Source organism: Chinchilla lanigera, unplaced genomic scaffold (genome assembly GCF_000276665.1).
Source record: "Chinchilla lanigera isolate Chin_1 unplaced genomic scaffold, ChiLan1.0 scaffold00001, whole genome shotgun sequence".
NCBI lineage: Eukaryota > Metazoa > Chordata > Mammalia > Rodentia > Chinchillidae > Chinchilla > Chinchilla lanigera.
In genome coordinates, this window is record NW_004955402.1 from 47681883 (window position 1) to 47706881 (window position 24999).

Here is a 24999-nt window from a genome sequence, read left to right on the forward strand (position 1 = left end):
TTTCTTTGTTCCTTTTGTAGTTTTCAATTAGTTATCCACAGAGGTTGTCTGTTCTCCAGGCGGTTTCCTCAGCCATTTTGTGCAGGGCTGTACTCTGCTGTGGGGTGCTGTACTGTACGCTGAAAGATACTTGGCGGCATCCTTGTGTCCACAGAGGTTGTTAGTATCCCTGGGTGTCAACATCACTCCTAGCTGAGCACCAGCGCTCCACCCAGACATGCAGTTATGAGGACTGCTAGTACAAGTACCTTCTAAATATAAATGTCTAATTTTCTGATAATTAAAATGAATCATCATTTGAACTTTCCAGGATGATTCTTTTAATAGTGTTTTCCAGGGTACCTGGGTTGTAGAATTTGTTCCTGTGTAGTTTGATCACCTGCTCTCCAGTTTTTTAATAGAAAAATATTAAAATAAAAATAATTATTATGATGATACCTTGAAAGTATAATTTCATCATCATGACAGACAAGTAAGCTAGGTAGATCTGTTTTCTGTAGGACCAAACATATGATCAATCAACCTTGTACCTTTAATAGCATAACTGTAAAGCTCTGTTAATTTTTTGATAGTTAACTCTGTAAAATTATTGAATTCTTTTCTATCATTTGTGGAGATCTATTTATTAGAATTACTACTTATTAACTGTAAGGTAATAGCTGGATTGTCTTAAGGTCTACAACGTAACTGTGAATTTCTTCTCTAGGATTTGGTGTGTTTGTGAATGTGTGCACTGTTGTGTTGTATATATTGTTGGCTTGTTTACACTTTTCAACTTTATCATACTAACACAAATATGATGTACACAAAATTAAATAAATAAGAAGAGCTAGGGATGTACCTCAGGGCAAATGTCCTGGGTATAATCTCCAGTATTAGGAAAAACAAAAAGCAAAGAACAACAGAAGCCTTTGGCCAAAAACTTCAGCTCTGGTTGAAAACTGCTTGCCTTAATGGTTTATCTCTTTCAATTTATTCCTGAGAAGTCTGTAAAAAAAGTGTTGTACCTTGAAGTAAAGAGACATACATTTTGGAGGCAACGTGGCCTCATTTTGAAGCCACACTCCACTGCACACTCCACTTGGGATACAAAGACTTTATTTGCTTTCTGTGGACCTCTGCTTCCTCCCCAGTGAAAAGAGTTTTCAAGGGTTTCTGTGAGGGTGACGGTGATGACATGTGCAGGCCACCAAAGCCCAAGCCCAGAGGTCGTCATTCTTCACTTAATCATTGCAGTGTTCAGTTTTGGCAGGAAAATAATCTTTCTAGCTAAGGGAATTCGTTCCTGGCTTAAAAGCAGCATGGAACCAGAATTATTTAAGTTAAGATCCCCTTTACACTGGTCAAATCCGTTCTCCTCTCCTCACACCTTTGGTGTCTGCATGCTTACTCTAGGGGAATACAATTTTTTTTGAGGTAAGGGGAGTTTTCACACTAAAGTACACCAGTTTTTGATGCAAGATAAACACACACACACACACACACACACACACTTCCTCTAATATTTTGTAAGTTTGTGACACTACTTTCTGGAGGGAAGATGCACCAGTGTTTTCCTGCTTTCTGAATTATTTTCTGGAACAAGCCTGACCCCTGGAGGACAGGAATTGCATGTAACCTGCCAAGAGCCACAGAGCCAAGCTGCTCTCTAGCACGTTACGGAGCATTGCGGCACCGGGAGGTAGAGGCTGGGATGTGCATAATATGAATGAAGGATCTTAATTCTGAAAGAAGTAAAATTCCCTATCTCCTTGAATTAAAATGGCTCTTTATTAAGGTAAAGAATATATACAACAAATTACACATACTTACAGTGAATCATTTGATCGGCTTGAATATTGTAAACCTACCCACCCAAGCAGTAAACATTCCCAGCTCTCCCTGAAGCTTCCTTATTCCCCTTTGCAGTTCATCCCATTTCCATTTCCTTCCTCAAGCAACCACTAAACTGCTTCGTGGATGATTTTTCATTTTCTAGAATGTTTTTTCTTTCAACAAATGGAATTCTACTGTGCCATTCTTTTGTGTCTAGCTTTTTAAATGGAGTTGAAAAATTTTCAGATTAATTTAAGGTGTATTCTTAGCAGTTTATTTCTTTTTACTGTCAAGTATTATTCTATTGTCTGTATATACTTCATTTTGATTAACTTGATCATAGGCCTAAATGTAAAAAGCCAAATTTCTAAGAAAAAGTCTTCATGAGATTGAGGTAGGAAAAGGTTCCTCATAATAGCAAGGACACAGATGATAAAGGGGGGAGAGATAATTGCACTTTGAATGAAGCTGTAATAGATTAGAAGAACAGACACATATAATAGGTAAAGGTCTTGTATTAAAAAGGTAATACACTCAAAGACAAACAATTTTAAAAATATATAAAATTTGTACAGACACTTCACAGAAGAAAATACACAAACGGTCAGTAAGCACATGAAAAGATGCTGAACCTTGTTAGTTACCAGAGAAATACTAAAGGAATATTTAAATACCTGTGAAGTGGGATTACATCTTACTATTTGTGTGCTGGAAATTAATATGGTCCTTTTGATGTAAAGTTGATACAAACTCTCTCCATCAACTTTTCATGATTCTCTTTTATGTGTTAGCATTTTGACTGGTGCAGTATTCCTTACCATGGTTCTCACCAGGAGTGATTTTTTCCATCTGTGTCATTTGGCCTCATCTAGTGACATTTAAGATGGTCAGCATTGGGGTGGGGAGCTGCTACTGAGAATGGAAGGTAAAGATGCCATCAAACATGCTCCAGGGTAAAGTACAGGACAGTCCTCACTCCAGTTAGCCAGTTTCTCAGCTGTGTTGAGTTAGAAAAACCCTGCTTGGTGTGAAGGTGCAGGACTATTGTTCACATGCGTCTGTGGAGAATGGAGAGAGGAGAGGGTTCAGGGTGCTAAAGGAGAGCAAGATGAGTTCTCTGTTATCACATGGTTTCCAACCCAGTGAGGAAAGTAAAGAAAATAACACTATTATTCTAATAAATGCTCCAATACAAAGTAACAAATTATCTTAAAGCTTCAGAGAAGTAGAAACATAAACAAATAATATAATAGGAAAAACAATTAATGCTCTGTGAGGCTCATGTACTACTTACCCTCATAAAACTAAAGCTTGGCTCCTTCAAGGTTGGTAACAGAATGTAATCCTTGTTTTTCAAATTTCACTTTTAATACTTTGAGGTACAGCAGTACAAAGTAGATATTCTTTAATGAGAATCAGTTTAATGCCAAATAATCAGGTAAACAGCAACGTGAAACTAGATGACATCTTACAAAACATTTTTGCTCCTAGTAAGTTTTTGCTCCTAGTAGCTGCCTTCAGGGTTGAAGGCAAACCCCACGCTGATCTCAGGCCCCTCCCACAGCAAGAGTGTTTCTTCATACCTACTACCCAAGATCACAAATTCAGCCATCTGAACTTATTTAACTCTGAACAGTTCCTTCCCCTGTTCTCTCAGAGCATACCTCTGTGCTCTGTTCTGTGTTTTAGGACATCCTCCTCTTGCTAGTGACTGACCTGTTCATTGAAATTGCTTCTTCTGTTGCAGAGGTGTGGCCTTAGTTTGTGTACTAACTGGACAACGCATTCAGAATGCAATACAATACTCTACACAGTCATGCCATAGATGCACATACGGTTTATCAGAGAGGCAGACAGTGGCCACATCGAATAGTGGGATTTTAGCTAGTCAACATTTGATATGATTAATCCTTCTGCAAGTGTACTTAGGTGGCATCCTTGTCTGTTTCTGTCTGTCAAGAATAACACAAGGTTGGCACTAATCATATATGGATTACTGAACACAATTGCAGTTAGTGATGAAAATCCAATGCTAGCACTAGGGAAGGCTGACAGGAGCCAAAACCTGATGAGAATGAGATTGGGAAAAGAACCTAAAGATAGGGAAGAATTAGGTAAAGGATATAAAGCATTGACTAAGAATAGGAGAAGAGGGTTAGCATTGGGAGTTGTGACACACCTAATATTCTTCTTTTTTTCATATAAAATAGTTGTACAAAAGTTGGAGAATCCAGAACTTTATGAAGGAGAAAATAAAAATTAACAATAATCTTATAATTCTTAGACATTCCATTGTTAACATTTCAGCATGATTCATTTCAGACTCTTCGTGAGTGTGTTTTCACTGGGCTCGTACTTATCCAGTGCAGTAAGAAACAATAACGTGCTCTCAGTTATCGACTCAAAGCTTATCACCAAACCCAATGGACAAAAGGTTAATATCCTTTACATAAAAAGAACTCCTACAAATCAGAATTTTAAAAATCTGGTAGGCAGGTTAAAAGAAAGAACAGCTCAGTGGACATAACAAAATAATGCACAAAAGACAAAAGTGATTAATAAAAGTGGAAAATATCAATCATTTTAGTAACATAGTAAATGCAACTCAAACAATGAGACTACATATTTTACATACTAAATAATTTTCTAATTCATATCATTCAATATATAATCACATTAATATACAATATCACAAAATATTAATATCAAATTTAATATCATATTATATTCATTTTCTAATTAATATCATTTTCTAATTAATATACTGGCCATAAACAAACCTTGTCATACAAAAGGAATTTTGAAAACAGGTGTGAAGATATTTGTTAAGTTTTATGCCCTTTAAGAGTCTTACTTTTGGGGCTGGGGTTTTAGCTGAGTGGCACAGCACCTGCCTGGCAAGCGAGAGGTTGTGAGTTCGATTCCCGGTACAGGAAAAAAAACAAAAAGCATCTTACTTTTGGGGCTTGGGATTTACCTCAGCGGCACAGCACTTCCTGGCAAGTGCAAGGTCGTGAATTCAATTCTCGGTACCTCAGAAAACCCAAAAAAATAAAACAAAAGAATTTTATTTTTAAAAACCTACCATTTATAGACATTCAAAATGCTAAGTAGCATGTAAATTATGATGAGAGAGAAGATGGAAATTATGGCTGCATTTATATAGATAATGCTTTGTGGCAGACACCAAATGAACACTTTATGCTAGGCATGGTGGCATATGCTTGTAATCCCAGCAATTAGGAGGCTGAGACAGGAGTATATCTGTGAGTTTGAGGCCAGCATGGGCTACATAGTGAGTTCAAAGCTAGCCTGAACTGCATAGTGAGACCATCTCAAACAAAGAAACAAAAAACTGATCAAACAAAACAAACACCACTCTATGCATTATTTCAAAGAATTCATACAAAGAGCCCTACATGATAGGTAATAATAAAGCCTATTTTATATAAACAGATATGAGAAAGGTTAAGCAACTGGTCATAAGTTTCCTAGGCAGATGAGGGGGCATTTCAACCTGCTTGGAGTCATGTTAAGGTGTACTAGTTAAGAACTGTACTTTAAAGTCCAGGGCTTGGGTCTCGCCTCTGACTTTTACCAGCCATATATCCTTGAGTGAGTGCCTTAATATCTTTAAGCTTCATTTTCCACCTGTATAAAATAAGGTAATTTAATGCTGCCAATGCATATGGTTATTATGCAAATTAAATTTGAAAACATATGTAAAGTTCTTAATACATGAAAGCACATGGTAGATTGTTACCTCTAAAACGTCATTATGTTGTTATAAATTAATCCAAACTTGTGCTCTTTTCACGGTTTAAAAAGTTTTCCTCTACACAAGTACAGAAATAGGAAAGCACACATCAGGTGTTTACTTCAGCCCAGTGTTGCTGTAAGAGGGCTGACAGGGTAGGGAGATAATGAGGTTTGCAGAGAAGTTTGTTGGAGTAGAGATGTGGCAGATGATGAAGATGGAAGTTGGTGGAAGGGGACTTTGACTCAGCATTAAGAAATACAATTCAGTTTAATTTAACGCTGAATGCTTACATTGCTCAATACAAAGATAAATATGACTGAGGCTACATTGTATAATCACAGACTACTGAATAAGATAGATGTTTTAACCACCATCTGCTTGAATCTGAAGAGAAAAAACTATAACTATGTGGTGAAGGGCTTGGGGAAGTTCTTATCTAAGAAATAATAGTATCAAAAACACAGACCAAAAGAATTAGAAGTGAGATAGGCATCTTTAGATCACCGTTACTGAAAAACAAAAAATAAATTTAGGAACTGGCAAAGCCAAGGGAGGCCAACAGAGGTGATCAACACTGGGATATGGAATCAGAAACTGGGCGTCAAGAAGACAGACACATGTTGAAACAAGCAGACCTTGACTGGGTGGGGTGGGGAATAGGGAGGGGTGAGTATTTTGCGTAGCTATTTGTGTTTATGCATGGAGTATATGACAGAATAATTAATATAATATGAATCTTTGCCTCAAACTAAAAATTACTGATGATTTGAACTGAGGTAAATTAAATTAACAAGTGATTAATGAATGAGTGTTCCCAGTATCTCCCACACCTCTACCTCCTCTGTTCCCTTTGCTTCTGTCATAGGAGAGGTCTCTTGCTTCATGGGTTGACTTCTAGGCAGAGGAAGCTGCAAAATGTGTATGACAAAGATGAAACTAGAAGAAACCAGAGGGAATTTACACTTGATCTTAGTCAAAAGGCCTGGAAGTGATAGAGAGAAATTAACAGATACCAAAAAAGGTAATAAAGAAGAAAAGGTGAGTGGCAGGAGCTGTAAACTATAGATAGAGATTCGTGCATCTGAGTAGGGTGAAAGCAGAGGGCAGAGAGTGAGAGCCCACGGGAAAAGGCTGAAGTGGGAGGTAACTGTCCGGGGCAAGGCTGGCATTGAGGGAGTGGGGCACAGTCGCAACGGGACTTAGAAGTTGTGTTCTGCTCCCACTGGAAACCTTTGAATTTTCTTCCAAGAGACAAAGCTAAAGGCTGAAATTACTTTCTGTTTCTAGTTTGCTGGACTGCCCAAAGTGCAGTACGTGCTTGGCATTCCTGTCAGTGTTGACAGTAGAATTTAGATAGGCTTTATCTACTGGAACTTAGGGGAAAAATATCAAAGAAAAAACTAGAGACAGAAACATTTAGTAAAGAAAAGGAAATGCTAACCTCGAGCGTCAGAAACAAAAATAGATGCAAAATTACCTAAGTTTCCAAATTTGAAGCGACCTTTTCATGGTAGAAATACAACTGTCACACACCATCATCAAATTTAGAAGGGTCATGATAAAACCTTACATGTCAATAAAGCAAAACTCAGAAATATAATTTTTCTATTGGGGAGTTCAGGTATATACAAGGTTTTATTATTATTTTAGAGAATATAATCAGGTGTGATAAGCCTGTTATTAATTATATCAAGATATATTTTTTCTGCCTGCACATACAGAATTTAATTATATTAGAATCAAAGTATCAGTTTTCACTTCTAGCCTAGCAAAGTTTTCTAGTGTATTATAAGTTATATGTAATAAGCAGAAATGAACTGGAGTGGGCCAATGCTATAACAAACTTGAAAACAAAACTATGGGAATCATTTCCTGATGCAAGCAGCAACAAAAAACATAGCAAAGACATTTGCCACTCAAATGTATGAAAAGAGTTTTAGGTAAGCTTCCTTTGCCATTAATTTCACTCTTTGAAAGCCAAGATAAGATGAATCAAATTGCTCCTTAGAGAAAGTAATTGTTATTTGAGTAAAATGATTGTTTTACCTTTTATATTTTATAATTTTGCACTTTGGATATCAACTGTGTTAATAATTTTATCATTTTGCATTGTGTCCATATGGACCATGATAAATATTCACCTTCTCTTCCATTTTTATATACTATGCAAAAATTGGAAGGAAACCACAAAAGATAAAGATTTTGTGAAAATTTTCTTCAAAACGCTCCACATCAGTTCATTGTCCTCAGAATGGTGAAACTTCAAGCCATGTGCCTATTGCTGGCCTGCTTTCCAGGAATGGTGCAAGGATGCACTCACAGCTGGGTGGGTATGCAAGCTGTGTGATGTGCTGCCATGACAAATAGGCAGGAAATGGAGTTTGCGTGTGGAAGTCTTCCTGTCTTTCCTCATACTTAGGAAAGCATAGTGTTAGGGATGAGCGTTCGGTCAGCCGTTCTGCACTGATGTGGCAATGACTAGATGTTCTAGTCTTCCTTCCTGAGGCAAGAGTGGAGGCTAAGTCAAAGGAAGGGCCTGGGATGCCTGAAGCAAACCCCTGAAGCCTAGATCTGATGGTTAAGGAAGTGGAATCTGGGTCGTTTATTGCTGAACCTACTTACCTCTGTTGTTTATTGCTGAACCACTTGGTGATCCCAATGTAGCACTGGTGTTGTTTGGCAGTAAAGGACCAGATGGAGCAAGTTCTGCTTGGGCTGGCATTTGGGGCTACTGAGGGCTCAGATTCTGCTATCCTCCCATTTCCAGAATTCTTGTAACATTTTAAGTCAACTCTGCATGAAAATGGATTCCACTGTGTAATCAACCACTCAGATAAAACTTCTGAAGTACTTACAGTGTGGCTACTCAGCTAGACCCTGGGAAATGGCAGTTTCAGTCTCTTGGTATGGAATTATGTTGCTGCAGTCCCTTTCTTCTTATAGTCCCCTAGAAACAGAGATTCACTTTGGACAATGCCACCTCTTTTAAATTGAGTTCTGTCACAAGCAGATCCCAGCCCTAAGATTCATGTACAGTAATTTACTAAGGATATGTCCCCAGGAGAAGCCAGGAAGGAAATACGGGAAGGAGGCAGCTGAATGGGACACAGAGCAGAGAAAGAGAAATGGCCAAAAGGTGTTTAATTTCAGGTGAAGCCCTAGGCTTAGACCACCCCTCTGAAAAATGTAGAGGGAAACATACTTCAGACTTTGTACCACATCAGAACAATGGAATTGGATTTTTTTTATCCTGTACTGCCAGCTATTTCACTAAGTCTGTGGGCTTACCATGAGAGTGGTGATATTCCCAGGGAACTCTTCCTTTCATTACTGGAGACATGGCTCAGGCACCCAGTGGAAATTCTCTGAATGCTGTAGGTGAAAGCCATTAGCTGTTGAAAGTGTGGGAAGCAGCATGTAGGAAAGGCACCCATAGTATCTACTACACTCTCCAGTGTGGGAGGGTGTAATGACATTAAAAGAATAAAGTTCCCAGAGCCTTTCAACTCAACGTGTGATCCTCAGACTAGCAGCATCCAGTTGAATGGTGACTCATTACCTAGAAGCTCATTAGAAATGCAGAATTTCAGGCTCCACCGAAGAATTAATTATTCAAAATCTGCATGTTATGAAAACCTGGATACTCCCAAGCACCTTAGCTTTTACAAAAGTTGTCTATAGGATGTTAGAAAAAAGTGATTTGAGGATTTCCTGAAGTAACAGAAAGAATAAACTTCCAAATAAGAGCTGTAGCATGATGAACTTGGAAAGATTCGGTGTGAAGTTTGCTAGCTTAGCAGATGAAATTAAGAGAAAGACAACACATTCCCAACTGGAAGGAGGACAGTGCCCTCTGCCTCCAACAGTGTTACCATTCAAGTTTGTGGGTCTCAGGCTCCCAGACTTCACAGTGTCTATTTGTTCACACAGAACTGGTAACTTTTGGAGTGGAAAGGTGGAGGTGGGGTTTGTGAAGAAAGATTTTGAAGGATAGTATTTGGTGTGGAGGAGAGACAAATCAAATGGGAATGGGACAGGAGATGGTAGGAGGGGAGGGAAGATGGACTGAAGAAAAAGGAAGTAAGATGTGTTATATATAAATACCAAGTCCCCGCAAGGAACATAAGCATTATGTACTGCAGTCATGTACTAATAAAAAATACTCAAAAAATAAAATAAGCCAAGATTTACAGCTCACACTGCAATTTAAACTTGAGAATCATTTTGAAAGTCACAGGTAAAACACTTGACTCAGATATATGTCATCTATGGAGTCACAAAATAACTCATACATAAGCAGAAACCTCTGGGGTAAAATATGTTGGTGATCAAAAGGCCCCCAATGGAACAAAACTGTCTCTTCTATAATGTTGAAAATTCCCACTGTTACTCACAGTGTGGTAAGTCAACCAGCAGGGCTATCATTGTCTTGGGAGGCTGCTGTGATGAATTTTGGGGAATGTGATTAAATATGGCAGACTAAACACACTAATTAAAACTCAGGTCTCTCCTAAAATTACATAAGACAATAGTAAGGTTTCCTTACTGTTGTTACTGTGGACCGAAAGCCTGAGCAAAAGAAGAGAAACGGAGTTGAAGAACATGTGACAATAACTTCCTGGATGCCGGAAAGTGGTTTCATCATGCTGAATGGTCACTGGCTTAGCAGAGCTGAGATAGCTGAATCCTAGAAATGGAATTATAGAGAAAATTGGAAATCAATTTCACTTACCATAGAATGTCACTAAAAGCTAAAACTTTAGGGCCACTTACCTTAGGAATGTATAGTTGAGCACAAGCCAAATAGAAGATTTAGTAGTTTATTGTGGAAGCAGTTGGAATCTCAGGATCCCCCCGCACCCATCCCACAGACAGCATGCTGTCCCTGTCCTACAGAGAAGGCAGGTGGCTAAAGGGTGATTCTCTGGAGAGGATAAGAAAGAGGGTAAATCTCTGGATTACAGTATTTCAAACATATAAGATCAGGCATGCCACAATGAAAAGGGAGGAGTGAGTGGCAGTTTAAATTCTGAAGGGTGAGCTGGGGATTTAGCTCAGCGGCACAGCACCTGCCTGGCAAGCACAAGGTCTTGAGTTCAATTCCCGGTACCAGCAAAAAACAAACCAAACCAAAAAAAAAAAAAAAAAAAATTCTGAAGGGTGTGAGTCTTCCATGGACCCAGAAATCCAGCAGCTACTATCTACCAGGGTGAAAATGGCAGCAGTCTTCTTAAGGGATTTAAAAATAGGTGTATTGTGAACCGAAGTTCCAACTCTCCATCCAACACGTTTTACCCCTTGACCCAGGTTTCCTTCTGTGGTGGATAGAATGAAGTTGATTGGCACTTGATTGACACTGCTCTCATCAGTAATAAGTCAAGGACCATCAGGTGTATCCAGGTCATTTACAGTGGATCATTTACAGGTTGATGTGTATTTTAGGTAACTAATTAAGTAAATGATTGGCATCCTTTTTAACTCTACAAACTGTAACATTAAATTCAGAATTTCTGCTTAATTGACTTAAATCAAGAAATTCAGCCTAATCCAGGTTGATTTTCCTTCCACCAATGTCTTACACCCTCAAAATCCATTTCTATTCCTGTTCCCCAAAATCTTTTACTGTAAGAACTAGAAAACTGAAGAAGTTAGTTGGGAGTGTGGCGTACCTTCCATGTCCCAAGGGTCGTGCTATGTAGTTCACTTTTAAAAGCTTTCTGAGATTTGAGCCTACAAAAGCTCTAGAAATGAGAAACGAATGTGGATGGCAAGAATGGGTGTGAGGATCACTGGCACTGTCTTGCAGGCAACTGCATTAGAGAAGGTTTGTACTGTTTGCGGAGGCCACACAGGATAAGTTCCATCGGGCAGAGATGACGAGTCCAGAGCTGGAGGTGGGGATACTTCTGTCACCGAGAGTAGGGAAATCTTGCTCTCTGGCAATATAACCTCATCCAAATTAGGAGTTCAAGGTCCCTAGTTTCACCAGGTTTCTTGCAAACATCTCCATGGAAATTCATGGGATCCCATTCTCTTCCGATCAGTGCCCTCTTGTTAACTGCATACACCCTCTGAGGGTGAGTGTGAAAGTTTTGCTGCAATTTAGCCAAATGCATTATGAGGGCTTACTTTTGCTCTTTAGCACTTTTCAGTCCTTTTGTTAAAGGAAAGAAGATTCTCCATGGGAACACTCTTGGAATCCATGATACTTTTTATGCATGTCTGCAGCTAGAAATTTGAACCTTTGAATGCGTCGTTTTCCTCCATTACTTTGTTCAAGGGTACTAAGAACAATCAACTAGCTTCCAAAAGAGTTCAAAAGTGTTGTATATGGTCACTAAATTTCTTACATCTTGAACATGGTGAACTAGGATAATCAAATGGTCTATGCTGCATATTACTTTAAATAGTTCACACATGGACTCTCAGCACTCTCTACATCATTAGAGAGACTGTAACAACTTCAGGTGTCTTCGAATCAGAGAGCCAACTCCAGGAACCACTAAATCAGTTAGAGAAATGTATCTACACGTACAATTATATTCCTGTAGAACCACTCCTTGTATTGAAATCTGTGTTAGTATTCTCTACAGGAGAAAATTCAACAGAATATATATGTGTAGATACACAAGGGGATTTCTTAGGTGGACTTACAGGACTGAAGGCAGGAGAGTCCCATTGGCTGTCTGTGGGATAAGAGATAGGAGAAACCGCAGTGACCATGTGAGCTCTGGTGAGCTAACTGGAAGCTCTTCTTGGAAGACAGATTAGCTGTTAGTCCAACAAAATTTGTTTTCCTGAGAAACCACTTTGAAGATATCAATATGTAATACAACAACCATTGTTAATTTCCTACCACTTTATCTGTAATTCAGTATTGCTTGTATTGTTCTTATGTTATTTTATAAATGGATGTCTATTTGTTATTGTTTTCTTTCTTTTATTTTTAAAATAAATTTTTAAAAAAGATGGAGGCCGTGGCACAGGAGGGGTCAAGGATGCAGCAACAGTCCCAGGTCAAAGGTTTGAAAGCTCATTGGAGAGGCCTGGGTGTGAAACTGCTTTGGAAGGCTGAGGAACTGGCGGCCTGGAGACGTGTCCAAAGGCAAAGACAGCAAAGGATACACCTGCTCAAGGAAACCAGAGCTCTTCAAAAGGGGCACCATTCTTTCTTTTTCTCTTTTTCATTTCATCCAGGCTACAAGCCTATTACATGCCCACTGGTGTGAGTATTCCCCCTTCAGTTTGCTGGCCGGCATATCAGCCACAGACACACCCACAACTGCGCTTTACTAATCTGCGAGGTGTTTCTTCCTCCAGCCAAGGTAACAGATCACAGTCAGTAGTCACCCCTCTCCTCCTTTGACTTGTGGGTGTCAGGTATTGCATCTCAAAACTGAGAAAGCTGACTAATGCATCTTCCAAGAAGAGGTTCCTGTTAGCTTTCTGATGTGCTGTCTCAACTCTTTCCACATACAGTAAAGGTGAACATGTGAAAGGAGAGAATAAAACCAAAATAATTTTTGTGTTTTAGATATTTCTCCCAACACAAAGGGGATGAAAAATCCAACTCAGAAGCAAATATGGAAATGTTCATTTTCCACTGAGCAAACTTGTACCAGTGATACATAGGAGACCAAACTAAACCTAGGGATAAATTATATTTTTCTTTTTAAAGGACTTCTCCAAACGATAGTGTGTCCATACAGTTTCTATGTCATGTCCTGTGCTACAGGGCATTCACACATTCAAATAAGCACACCACTGAAGAGGAAGTCCCAACTGACATCATATTAGGGAAGGATGTAGTCCCTCTTAAGCAATCAAGGAAATGTGAATTATGTTATATCATTTCATATATACTAGGTCGTTAAAAGTTATCCACTACTGGCAAGGTGTGCATAAAGGATGTCTTTGTATATTGTTGATGAGAATATATATTTGGGAAACTATATCGGAAAACAAATTTGAAACAACCCAAGTATATAATGATAAAATCATGGACAAGTAAATTGTGACACTATAGTATATGCAGTGGAGTAGCAGTGAAAACATGAGCTATACCTATAAGAATTAACCTGGCTGACTTTTAGAAACATAGTGCAATACAAATCACTCAAGATCCAAAACAAATTCCAGCTGTAACTTTTTAAATAAACAATTTACCATTGTTTTCTATATGCCATGGAGAAGTTTCTGCATTCGTTGTGCATATCTTTAGATTTTTTCTGGACTAGGAGCTAGGAAACTACTGCCTAGTGAATATCACTTGTTTTTGTAAGTAATATTGTAATGGAACTAGCCACACCTGTTTTTGATATTTGTTTCCTACTGCAGGACAGAGGTGGGCATTGGGCACAGGTCATTTATGGCCTGCAAAGGCTAAGGTACTGATTATTAAGCCCTCAACCAAACAAGTTCTACTTTTGTCCTAGATATGCATAAGGTAATGCCAGATATTTATAAAGCACACATACAGATAAAACTAAATAGCATATTATTTAGGCAGACTTTCATGTGTTGGAGTTATAAAAGTAAATCTAGGGAATGAATACTATAATTTCAGTTACATTTACCAGGTGGAATGGAGGGAAGGGAGAAAGTAGAAAGAGGAAGAATCCACAGCAAGCAGAAATTAATGGCAATATTCCCTTCTACACATCAAATAGTATATTAGAAAAATAAGGAAAAATGAATGAAAAGGACAAAAGACTGATTCAAGAAAGGTTTTTTAGAACTTAGTGACAAGAGCTTCCAGGAAAAGAACCTACCGAGTATCAGTAAAATAGATGAAAGTACAACTACCATATGGCATCACCTTGTGAAATTTCAGGAAACTGGAAATGAAAATTCCACAAGCTCCAGAGTCTGAAATTAATCCACATACTGAAGATCAAAGCCTAGGGTGATACTGGAGTTGTGACAGCAAGAAGAGAGCCCAGAATATAGTGGAAAAAACTTTCTATTTTGGATGGAAATATTTTTAATTTAGAATTTATATGCACCACACTATCAACTTAGTAGAACAAAGAGAAAAGGCATTTTCAGATATTTAACTCTTCAAACACTTATACTCACATCTTTTTCTGAAATATCTGCTGAAGAATGTGTCCCCCCAAAATAAGCCAATAAATCAGAAAGAAGATGGTGAGGAATGAATGCAGCAAAAGAGAGTGGTTAAAAATATCCTCAGGATTCTATGGTCACACAAGGGGTCCAGTCTTTGGAGACTTAGACAGCAAACCAGCTTGGAGATGATCAGAGGCTCAGAGTGGAATGATTACTCAAAGAAAATGAAATACATTTTAACTTCTCAAGTGTTTAAGTGTATTAAAATAAGATTTAGTCAAATAGGAGAGGATGATGGCTGAGCTGGTGGTAAGTACATACAAAATAAGCCAATTAAAAAAAACAAGACAGTAACGGCAGGCAAACAAAATCTGCAGGGAGTACAATCATACAGTATGGCTCAGCTGTGAATTCCATGCACACATCATAATAAAGTAAATGACAAATGTTGATCTAACCATAATTTTGTATTATCATTGGAAGTATGGCAGGATGGGAAATATTTCTATATGTAATAGGAATAGTCAGTGCATAAAACCACCTAACCAGCAGCTACACAAGGCATTTTTAGAGATAAGGAGGACAATACCAAATTAGTTAAATGGACTTTTAAAATTGGATTGGATTTTAGCAGTAGGAAAGGTGGGAGGAAAAATCATATGTATGGCTTTATTGAAACTTAAAAACTAAATTACACAGCAGCAAAGCGCCTGCCTGGCAAGCGCAAGGTCGTGAGTTTGATTCCTGGTACTGGAAGAAAAACAAATAAACAAAAAAACCCCTAAATTACAAAAATAACATTTAAAATAACAACTGATGCCCATCACATAAAATCTCCCAGAACCCAACCGTCAAGCCCACTCAACAAAACATAATACCTGTAATTGACCCTCCCCTAAAATTAATTAAAGCAGTTTGTACCAATGAGGATGAAGTAGCATTCTGTCCAACATATTACACAGTCATTGAATACAGATGAAGTTTATTGCTCCAGAAATAAATACTATGTGTCAACTGGGAGAATAAGACCTTGACATTCTTGCACTGCACTGACACCCTGAGGCCGTGTTATTCTTCTACTAGACATAATCCATGTCACAAAACACAGGTAAACACGTCACCATCTTTCCCATAAAATTCAGAAACATGCTGCCTAATCTAAAAATGATTGCTACTTCTTCATTTACAGTTTCCTCTTTATTCTATTCTCTTTTTCCTGTGGATATAATTTACTGAAATATTGAGCAAAAATTATCCCTGCTTTCTGGCATACCCCGGCTGAACCAGACCCTAGTGATAAGCAGTGGCAGGGTGTTGTACAGCCTTGTCTGAGGGAGAAAAGCCAAGGGAAAATCCAACTCAGCACATTCATTGAGGACTTGCCACTTGTTAATTTCAGTAGGAAATGAGCAAGTCCAGAGTGTGATTGCTTCTGTAATTGAAATTCTAATAGCTATTTAATTACAGAAACAGCAAAATACTTTTCAAATTGGAAAGACCATGAAAGCTATTGTCAATGAAAAGAATACTGGACTAAAGCACTTAGGTTTAATTTAATCCATTACCATTCATTACTAATGGGTCAAATCTTTTGACTGTTTTCTCAGTTATAAAATAGTCTTTCATCTGAATTACTGAGAAACATAAATAAGATAATGTACATTGAAGTGTTTTATGAATTATAAAGGACCATGTAAGTTACATGGGTTCATTATATAAAGAATGAGAAGTTCAAAGAATAGACTTACCTATGACTGTATAACTATTGTTAAATTTCAGTGCAGCACTAATTGGAGATAAAATTGAACATAATTTATAACAAAAGCAATTAGTATCAAATGGTTATTAGGATTAGATATTCTGCCTAACACTACTTACACTATTTCATTTATAACATCAATACTCTTAGCTTTACACATATAGTGTATAACTCTCTTCAGATTTGTTCCACTTCATAACTTTAGCCTGCACTGCTGAAATTCATAAGTATTATTATCTTTTAAGTAACTATAGCAGAAATTTGGGGAAGTTATCTTTACATATCAATATGATTGCAAAAAAGAGGATCTTACTTCAAAACTGTGATGCCACGTTAGAAAAAGCATACCATGCAAGAGTCACAAGTGCAAGAGAGAGGATCATGACTCTTCATTAAAAAATGTGATGACAAAAGGATCTTCGCTAATGCTGAAGTTCTCCAAAGTTTTTTAAAGTGGGATTTATGTACTCACATTAAGGCAAACATAAACCTGTTGCAAAGCACCTAAGCATTTATAACTCTCAGAAATAGTCACAAAGGTATAAGACATTCACCCTTGAACACTAAAGAAAGTTTTCTAGACTCCTTGTTGAATCAACCTTATGGATTTATTTCTCATTTCTCCACCTATACCCGGGTTCTTAGCCATGTTTGAAGAGATATGAGACTATTGCAATGTATAACCTGTTCTGATGAGTCAAAGAGCCATTCAGTATGAAGAAGCTGCTACTATAGAAAAGTTAAATATCCTACTCAGTACCATGCCTTGCCTGTGTGTGAAGAGAGAGAGCAGCATTTTCACACTAAGACAACAGATATATGAGTACAAATATTTCTATCACCGAGAAATAATTAAAATAATGTTGGAAGGGTAACAGGAGAAAAATCACTAGAAATAATTTGCTGGGGGACATTCATTCCTTTCACTCAACCTTCAGATACACATAACTTTTAAAGACATAGACTAAGCATCTAGAGCCAAATGACAAGGGAAAAAATCATCACAAGTACCAACCTGATGGGAATCTGTAGTGTCCTGCTCCTTGCACGGTCCCATTAGCCTTGTCAGTTCATTGGCAAACTCATAAATCATTTACACAATTTCTTTCTCTGAGGCTAATGCTTTTGTAAAACCTGCATAATCTTACATGAAATCTGATTTCAACAACATCTTGAAAAATGTTTTCCCATTAAAAGTTTCATTTACTTCTGTCTGTAGCCAAGTGTTCAATACAAAACTTAGAGAATCAAGGCAAGTGGAAGAACCTTCCTCCTTCGTGACTCCCCGTCTGGTAGCCTTTAACTCTCACCACCTTTCCCAGTCTTCTTTCCCAGTACTTGATACATGCTCACTACTTAGAGCTTTCTTTCTTTCTTTTTTTTTTTTTTTTTTGGTTTTTCTCTGATACTGGGAACCGAACTCATGACCTTGCGCTTGCCAGGCAGGCGCTTTTGCCACTGAGCTAAATCCCCAGCCCCTACTTAGAGCTTTCTCAGGCTCCCAGCTCCTGTGGCATCCTCACCCACACCCTGGGTAGAGGAGATATTTCCCAGCTGCTCTCTGAGGCCCTCAGTGACTGCTGCAGCCAGCCACATTCAAGATTTGGTTCCTTTGCTGAGGGAGTGTTGTAAAGCACCTGCCTCTAATATTACCCTGGCTCTGGGTTTAAGATCCCAATATTCTCCTCAGAGCCAGTTCTTTGGGCTCACTCTTCAACACACCATGTCCTGCAAGATATTTTAAAAGGGGAAAAACAGGAAGGCCATGCACTGAGATAATGTCAGTAGTGCTAAAGAGGGTCAAAACAGCCACAAAAGCTTTTTTTCCTTTTAGTTCAAAAAGCACTAAGTGGGCATGGCTAGTGAGCTATTTGTATAAAACATAAAATACACAGCTTCTGTTTTTAAAGGCCTTACAGAGGAAATAAATAGGTGAAAGCAGAACTTGGATAAAACTGTTAAAGTAAAGGTAATAGTAGTAATTAATGTAGTCACTGCTAAGTACAAGTAATAGTAGCCATTAATGCTAACAATTTTTGAGTAGCTACTATGTGCAAGACATGATGATAAAGACTTTATGTAGAGCATTCAACTCATTGTGATTGCAGTGAGGCCAGTCCACATATGTCCGTGGAATCATATGAACTCAGTTCAGACTTTATCTGTATTTAATGAGGATGTATTGAAGAAATCAAGAAATCATGTCTGGGTTAGATTTTTACTGTTAATATTTCAACTTTATGAATTAAGGACCAAGACCTTAGAGACACAGAGACTAGGCCAATGGTGATGCAGACTGGTGAAAGGGAAATCATTTTAGAACCACAAAAAAAAAAGAAAGAAAGAAACAAAGGAAGGAAGGAAGGAAGGAAGGAAGGAAGGAAGGAAGAAAGAAAGAAAGAAAGAAAGAAAGAAAGAAAGAAAGAAAGAAAGAAAGAAAGAAAGAAAGAAAGAAGGAGCAGAGGAGAGGAGAAGGGAAGAAAAGAGAGGAGAGAAAAAAGAGAAGAGAACAGAAGAGGAGAGAACAGAAGAGAGGAGTGGAGTAGGTAGAGTAAAATAGTCAAATAATATTTGAAGCTAAAATTAGTGTGACCTGATAAATGGCAGATTTGAAAGTGGATTCAAAAAGTGAAAAATGCTGCTTCCGTTTTAGCTTGGTCGATTGGTAGACAGATGAGAAGTAGATACAGAAAAGAGTTTCAGAAAAATGATGGAGAAATAATGTGTCCAACTTCGGACCCCTGAAACCGGTGCAGCCCCAAAGTGGTCAAGTGGAAATGTTCTTGGAAGGAGGGGTTGACGGTCTCAAGACAAAAAGCAAGCTCAAGGCTGGAGATAGAGTTGCAGAATCTTGGTTGCCCTCCCATAACTCACATCCCATTCACATACTCATCTTCCTGCCTATGGACTACTCAGTGCTTTAGGACTAATTAACAGGAGAAGAACTGAATAATCACTTCTACTCCCTCCTCCTCATTTTTACAATAGTCTAAATAAAGCTGTCATGAATAAAAAGCTATGAAAATTCTCTGGTCCAACCCTGAAATAAAATGCATGACACTCATAATTTGTTTAATTTCTCTTTAAAAATTTTTTCCTAGAAATCAAAGTATTTCTCTCAGTGACTTTAAAAAGGACCAAATCTGAAATCTGTGTGATAGAAACGTATGTATTTTCATGGCAAATGTCAGTTGACCTGATCTTTTATCTTCCCTTAATGAAGAAAGATACAGAACTCCATCAGAAGATAAGACAAAAATAAGTGACATTTGGATTTGGAATGCAACCTATAATCATAGTTATAGATTTATAACTATGGTTAAATATTTATTTTAATTTATTTATCTATATATTTATTTTTCTGAGTATATTTTATGAAATTTAACATTAAAATGTACTACTTTTCCTAAGCATACAACATTGGCCAGGAGGCAATAGTAACATGCTAAATAAGAGAGAAACTAAATTAATGCTTGCAAATCAACTCATATAAATAACCCAGTTGTCCATAAATGATCTACAAGGATAATGGAGAGTTCAGTGATATGCCGAGTTAAGGCTATATGAGTCAAAACATTGTACCCTTACCTCCTCCCAGGAAACACCTTAATGTAGGCATCCAGTTTCACCTGGTATATCTATAGTAGATGATTCACAATACATTCTGTGGCTGTTCTGAAAATTCAATCCTTCTTTGCATGCTTTTGGAATGACAGCTCTTACTGGCTGAATCATAGACTACTGAATCTTTGTTCCCACATCTTAGCAACTATGGCATCTGTGTTGAGATCATAACTTGGTAACAAGATAAATACTTGGTCAGAAGTGTTACACTCCCTAACAAAGCTGTTTCTTGTGGAAACTTCTCACACTCGTAGCTGGCCTAAGGCTATATCTTAAAATAAAGTCTGCTTTCCATTGCCCTGCATTTCCAAAGCTTTCCTCTCTGCGTCCTACGTTCACACGGATTCAAAGCCTTCTCATTCTTTTGCTTATCCTCTTCTCACACCCAGAAACTCCTTCTGACCACTCTTCCCCAACCAAAACCTCTCTACAGGAATTCAGATACGAGTCACATTTCTGCCAGAGCTAACAACATGTTAGATTTTATTGCTAATAATAAAAGAAAACATTTTTAGTATGACAAAAAATTTTCAAGAAGTATATAGTGAAGGATGTTTTAGCCAAGGGGTCCCCAAATTTGCACCATAAAAGTGACTGCCTTCACCTACCTGTACTCAAAACAAGATCTCATTAAACTTCTAGTATAAACCACTTATCTGAATAATACGGCTAAATAGTATTAATTGCATTTGTTATACACTAACAGGGATTCAATATTTAGAAGCAGTCATTGTAAATGGACCTGCAGACAAGGTAGGAAGTGCCCTGTGTGTTTTTATAGAGAGATGATATTTTCCAGCAAAGCACAGTATGTCCAATTTTCTATCGGTCACACCACTGTAAAAGCAGAAAAATGGAAGGGGAGCAATGACCCTTGTACACAATGAATTGCTTTGCATGGTTTTATTTGAGATGATTGGTGTAATAATCTTGACTTTTTATATTGGGAAACAAAAACAAAAACATGAAAAAAATTTCTAACAAAATCAACAATAAGGTAATGTTATTGTATGGAATTTTACGTACTTCCTTCCTGACTAACAATAGTATGATTTGTATAATGTTAATGGTTTTACTGCTGTTGTAGAGGCTATATACTTTTGTAACTTATATACTCCAAGTCTATCAGCAAATCATGTAAAATGGGTAATTCTAGAAGTCTCAGTAGTTGCTCATTCAAAGTGGAGAGAACTCAAATGAATCGAAACATGCCGAACACAATCTGCACCAACTGCCTCTTCTAACGACCGGAGAATATCATGGCAGAGGACCTCATGGTCCTCACCATGCAGTAAGGGCACAGGCCCTGAAAGGTTAATCACAGCCCACTCAGTAACCATTGGACACATGTATCAAAGAAGAAGCACAATGTATGCAGGTCTTCAAACTAAAATAGTAGCACTTCACTCATAGAGCTATTTCCTTCATTAAGGTATTATTTCTGCTCTATATATGATTCAGTGGGGAGGAAAACACTTTCAGGAGACACTTGACAATATATTTTAATCTTAAAAGTAATTCCTATCTATTAGGAAACTTGGGAATTTCTCTGAAGTATAAAAATGATAAATATCTATAAAATCACCACCCAGTTTTGATACATTTCCCTCTAAGTCATGTTTCAGCACATATTTCATTTACACAGTTGAGGTTATACTATATATAATCTTATATCTTTTCTTTTTGTTCTGTTAATTATCTCACAGACATTTTCTTTAAAAATAAGAAGAGACTGTTTCACTGTTCTCAGTTGCATAGGAGTGATCTGACCTGCAACGTAACAAGTGCTATTTCAGGTTACTGGGAGGAACTTAATCGTATTTATTTTGCAGTGATAAGGAAGACTTCGTGGTGAATTTGTTTTTTTCTTCTAGTGACTTACTAGATGGGTCATTGGGGATTCTGAAAAATTCTCCTTTACATTCTTTCTTTTCTGAACTTCCACGTTCTTCTTTTTAGAACATTTTTTACTTCCCTTTTGCAGAGTTTAGAGTAGGATGCCTTTAGATTCGATAGCAACTCTGTTGTCAGAGGGTCCTCTACAAATCCATCTCCTTTTTTTTCCTCTACCTCTCCTGTAATACCAACTCAGCTCCAGGCAGATTTCAGGAAACTATTCGATGATTTTTGTTTCCTCTTTCTGTAGTTTTTAGGGTTATCTCTTTCCTATCTTTCATTTTTGTGAAATGTATCTTAATCCCAGCACTTGTGAGACTGAGGAAGGAGGATTTCCATGAATCTGAGGTCAGTCTGGGCTACATAGTGAATTTAAGGACAACCTGAACTACATAAGGAGATCTGTCTCAAGAAAACAATGATAAAAAAAAATTATCTTGATTCCTTGCTCAAGGGTCTTACGGATATTATCAATCCTTTTCTCTATCCCTTAGGATAAATTGGCAGCAGCCAATTTGGCTCTTAATTTTGTATTATCTTTTCCAACTTTCTCCAGTTGTTTAACATGTGAAACTCCTGTCTTGTGCTGAACTTGTGAAATTGTTCTCCTCTTGGCAAGAAAACAGCTCCCAAACCTGACCACCAACAACCACTCCTTTATACTGGCTAATACTATTGGCATTTACTAAGGGAAGAACAGAACATTAAGTGTTGGACAAATATTTCCCCATTGGTTCTTCACAAAAACCGATGTTATTTAAGAATGCTTTTGACTGCAACTGCCAGAGGATTCAAAGTGTCTAACAATGCTTAAATAATATAGTTATTATTTATTATCTCACATAACAACAAGAAGTGCAAACACTGCAAGTAAGTAGTTTCTGATATCTGCTTAGGAAATTTCTGATGTAAGAGCTCTGATCTGGCATCTTTGAAAATTTCCCAGCCTCTCTCCGTGGCTGTCTCAGGGCTCTATCACTTTCCGGTATCTCAGGCCTGCAGCACCTTCTGGCCCTGCATTGTAAAATTGCCATGCTCAGTGTTATCAGGGAGGAAAATATTTTCCTGAACTTCCCCCCTCCTCAAATTTTGCTGTAACAGGTTGTCAAGAAATAGATTTATACATCCACCCTTGAGATCATACAATCTCTAGATAATATTTTGTTTTGCTTTGTTTTGTTTTGTTTTGTTTTTTGGTTTTTTTTCCGGTACAGGAATCAAACTCACGACCCTGCGCTTGCCAGGCAGGCACTGTGCCACTGAGCTAAATCCCCAGCCCCTCCAGATAATATTTGAACAAAATCGGAAAGATGAGTTGTAGAATAAAACTGCTTTTGTATAGAAAATCAACAGTACAAATTATGCAATGTTATTAGAAAATTAAAGTTCACAGAGGTTTAGAAACGTGTAAGATTATATGGCTAGTAAGTGGCAAAAGAGGATTTAAACCAGATCATTCCAAGTCTAACTACCTCACTAAAGGGCCTCCGGAGAGGGGTTTAACATCTCACTTACTTCACCAATGTTTAGCAACAATCTTTTCGATTTTTATCATTGTTCTTTCTGCTGAAGACGAACCAAGTGTATTACTTAATTAGAGATAGGTGCATAACTTATGAAACAACAGAAATGCACCAGATTATTCTGTTGTAAACTCTGGGGTAAGAGCTGCGTTTCTACATAGAAGGGGCTCACCAGAAGTTTTAAAACTCAGAGAAGACTACATGGAAGCAAGCCATGGGGTGCAAACAGAAACTCACATATTTGGATCAGAGGGAGAAGGATGACATTTCCCTTGAGAAGAATGACCTGAGGGAAAGTAGTAAGGTGGGACCTTTTCAGCACAATCTGACAAATGGAGTGAAGCAAAGGGTGGCTGAAGTTCTAAGTACATTCAGGATCAGCAGCAAATTGCTGAGCTACCAGCCTGTGGAAAAAGAACAACTGAACAGATTGATCACATAATCATTATCAGAGAGGCTCTACAGGAGTCTAAGGGGAAAATGGGAAAGTGGTCACTAAGAAATGATTTATTGCTCTCCCTTTGGATGACAGATTTGGGTACCACGGAGTGATAAAACTTGCAAAGGGCCCTGTAGTGGTCCAAAATTTCCTTTGGTCTAATGGGGCAACTTAAGGGGTTGAAAGATCATTGATGGGAATAGGCTTGCAACTCTTTTTATTTTTATGATCTGAGATCTTTTAGTAACTAAAAAAACAAACCAATTTGGGCTTTGACTTCTGGAAAGATTCTGAAGAACATGGCCACCCACTGATCCTCTTATAATAGGAAAGTGTTTGAGTTAAGATCCCAAGTCCTCTGTGACCAAAGACTCACACTGGCAAGGTAAGAGCAACCTCTGGTGCTGCCAACCATGACCAACCCACAACGGGCACGCAGGACTCAAACCCAGACTTGGCCTCATAGACACAGCAGATTGTTTTCCCGGCTCATCAGACACAGACACAGAGCTTCCACACCAACTGAGGAGTATGGCGTCTTCACGGTTCCTCATCCTTGTCCACTCTACATAAACATCAACATCAACATCAACATCAACATCAACATCAACAGAAAGTCAAGAAAAGAAAAATTGCCTTGACAAATATGCTTCAAATTCTAACAAAATGAACATTGTAGATTTATAATTATAATTTCAACTACTTTGGTTTACAAAATTCCTTTGTTGTATCTAAAAATGTGATGATTTTCTCGTTTTCAAGATCACAATTTCAATTAATGGGCATGCTTTGTCCAAAACTGTGAACCAATGGTGGATTGTCACTGGTTCCCTTAAACAGGATAACATCTATGGTTTAAACAAGAGCACATGAAACTTCTTTGGGTGTGGCTTACGACAGGAAATTAGGGTGCAACTCAGAATTATTAAAAATATCAGAGCTTGAGGAAATGGCAAGGGTTTAAAATAGAGAATTTCTAAGAAAGAAAAATCGTGGTTTTTCTCTTCCTTCCTGTGTCCATAGATCACTTGCCTTTGTCTAGGCTCAGAAGAGAGGAAGCATCACCCACCCTAACTTTTCATATTGCAGAAAGCCTGCAGGTAATGTATGTTCA

The 24999-nt window shown here is 37.9% G+C and overlaps 1 long non-coding RNA gene across 1 annotated transcript; it reads right to left on the reverse strand.

Moving 5' to 3' along the window:
* Positions 1 to 1755: 1755 nt before the first annotated feature.
* LOC106147895 lies at positions 1756 to 20133 on the reverse strand. The gene is made up of 5 exons (XR_001232929.1): positions 19992 to 20133; positions 10122 to 10262; positions 8864 to 8947; positions 8198 to 8368; positions 1756 to 2873 (listed from the first exon to the last, which is right to left on the reverse strand). It is a non-coding gene; the product is annotated as an uncharacterized LOC106147895 (long non-coding RNA).
* Between the last annotated feature and the right edge of the window lie 4866 nt (positions 20134 to 24999).